Genomic DNA, 3,016 nt, shown 5'->3' on the forward strand with positions numbered 1-3,016 from the left:
CATAACTATAGAGCAAAGTGAATACGATCTCAAATCCTACCACCCTGAGAAAAACATTAATTTTTCAGTGATCATCTTTTTTTATGTCTCTTTTTTAAAGATTTTGTTTATTTATTTGTCAGAGAGAGAGAGAAGGAGAGAGAGAACAAGCAGAGGGAATGGCAGAGGGAGAAGTAGGCTCCCTGCTGAGCAAGGAGCTCGATTCAGGACGCTGAGATCATGACCTGAGCTGAAGGCAGCTGCTTAACCGACTGAGCCACCCAGGTGCCCTCTTTTTTATATCTCTTGATTAATATAAATATAAATTTAATAATAGGACTATAGTACATCTGCAAGCTTTTTGTTTTATTTTATTAATATGTTTCCAGTGGCCACATTTACCTAAAGCAGTTTCTTCTTTTACTTTCACTTTTCTTATTCCTTTCCTCACATTATCTCCTCCTGAAAGACTCACCCCATCTCCCACTGCAGGTATCCAGTATGAACAACCCATTGAGTATTCTTACATAACTCTCTGGGCCAACATAATTAAGGCTCACTAAGGCTATATAATCCCTATCTCTTTCTCTCCTCCACTTCCCCCCACACACAGATTTTTAGTAATAATTGATTTTGTCAAATATACAAAACAAGAAGGTATATTCAGAGATGTTTTCTGTCTCATTTTCCCTCCACCCCACTTAAGCAACAAGTTTTGTTCACCTTTCACCTCATCCCCTTCCCTTTTAAACTATAAACAAATATATTAATGTACTGTTACTTCCTTCCTTCTTCTCTTAGATGAATGGTAGTATATTGTACATGCTTTTCTCCAACTTGCATTTTTTTTCACCTAAAAAAGCTGTTCTGGACACCACTATGTAGTATGTAATGTGTAAAGACCTGCCTCCTTTCTTTTTAAAGGAGTGTAAAACTCCATTGTGTGGATGTATTTTAATTCATTCAACCATGTCTTTGTTGATGTACTTTTGGCAGTAATTGGCTTTGTTCATATGTCTTTTAATATTTGTATAGCATATCATTCTGGTGGCTTCTTGGCAATGGGATTGGTAGGTCAATAGGTAAACTCATATATAATTTTCTATATGTTACCTATCACATTTCTACAAACAACACATGAGAAAACTTATTTTAATATATTTTTGGCAAATATTGTTTTATAAAACATACCAAATACCTCAGTGTAGTGTCAATTATTCTTATGAGTTTCAGTGAACTCACTTTAATATGTTCAAGGCCCATTTGTATTTTTTTTCTAATGAACTGTCAGTTGCCTATTTTTCTATCAGGATGTTTTCCTTATTTTCTTGCCCTCTGATTCCTCTTACATAGTTATAAATTATATCACTGGCTTCTTGCCCCTCTCAGTGGCTGGACTCCATCCAGTTATACCTTATAGTTTTGGGGATTTGTCATCTAATTTGTTTGCTTGTAAACTTTTTATTTTGATATAATTTCAGATTTATGGAGAAGTTGCCAAAATAGCACAAGGAATTCCCATATACTTTTACCTAGATCATCATTCGGTATATTTTGCCCCATATACTTGCTCTGTCTCTCTTTCTCCATATATATAATACACACAAACACAAATGCATACAACTTCAGTATATATTTCTTAAGAACAAGGACATTATTCTGTATAGCTACAATTATAAAAAATTAGAAAATATAATGTTGACATAATGCTACTATCTAATCCATAGTTCATATTTAAATTTTGTTAACTGTCCTAATATCTACTTCTTTTTTCCCATTACAGAATCCAGTCCAGAATCATGCATGGCAGCTACGTGTCATGTCTCTTTAGTCTCACTTAATCTTGTACAGCCTTTCAGTCTTTCTTTGTTTTTCTCGATCTTAACATTTTTTGAAGAGTATAGGCCAGTTATTTTGTACAATGTCCCTCTATTTAATGTATCTGACATTTCCTTGTTAGATTCATCTCATGCATGTTTAGCAAGAATACCACAGAAAATATGCATCCTTAGCATCAGGAGAAATATGAAGTTGGTTTGCTCTAATATTGAAGTTGTTACCTTACATATTTAAGAAGTATAAACTAGGTTTTTTCACTGTAAGGTTACTTCCCCCTATGTAATTAATAAGTTATTTTGGGGGATATATATTATATAAATATCCTGTTTCTCACCAAGCTTTCACCCACTAGTTTTAGTAACCACTGATGATTTTCTAATTGACTTATTTATTTTATATTTATTAGTTGTCACTCTGTTAAAGGAAGAGCTTTCTTTTATCACCCTTTTATTTACTTACTTGTATTATTTATATTAGCATAGACAAATGGATCCTTAATCATTTGCATCATTATTTCAATTTATCCTTAAATAATCCCAGATTTGTCCAAAAGGAGACATTTAAGCTGGCTTCTTTGCCTTTGATTATATCCCCATCATTCTTTTAACATTTTATCACCTTCTAACACAATCAGATGTTCCAGATTCATCTTGTATCCTCCATGATCCAAACCTGGAATCACTTATTTTCCTCCAGTTCCTTCTGGTGACAAAAGAGACCTACCTGCTTAGGCAAGGACTGCAGAGATATTCTTGAGCACCTTGGCAGGGACTGTGGGTATTTTGCAAAGAGGTTCCATCTGAGCTTTAACCTTCTGAGAACTCCTATGGGAGAGTAAAAAGAAAAAGTGAAGATAGGTGTCTTGGGGAAATGGCCCCAACTGGGAAATTGTGCTGGCTCTCTTAGTTTTTTAGAAACTCTAGAAAATTTGCTGGATTTTTATTGTCATAATTTTATAATTCTTACTTTTATTTTAATTATTTTTATATTTGCATCTCTCATTTTGTGATTTGCTTTTAGATTTTTAAAAATATAATTCTGTTGGGGTGCCTGGGTGGCTCAGTAGGTTAAACGTCCAACTTCTGATTTTGGCTATGCTCAGCAGGGAGTCTGCTTGAGTTTCTGTCCTCTCCCTCGTCCTCTGCCCCTCCCCCCTTAAGCTCTCCCTCTCTCTCTCTAAAATAAATAAATAAATCTT

General features: G+C 34.4%; 1 long non-coding RNA gene across 1 annotated transcript in view; it reads right to left on the reverse strand.

Annotated features, from left to right (window-relative positions):
* Positions 1–2,637, reverse strand: part of LOC145716400 (uncharacterized) — a 67,141-nt gene extending 64,504 nt beyond the window's left edge. The window contains exon 1 of the long non-coding RNA XR_014139036.1: positions 2,542–2,637. This is a non-coding gene — a long non-coding RNA (uncharacterized LOC145716400). The remainder of the gene's footprint in view (positions 1–2,541) is intronic.
* Positions 2,638–3,016: the final 379 nt, after the last annotated feature.

This window comes from Leptonychotes weddellii, chromosome 12, assembly GCF_054177405.1.
Source record: "Leptonychotes weddellii isolate Sample4059 chromosome 12, ASM5417740v2, whole genome shotgun sequence".
In the NCBI taxonomy this organism is placed as follows: Eukaryota; Metazoa; Chordata; class Mammalia; order Carnivora; family Phocidae; genus Leptonychotes; species Leptonychotes weddellii.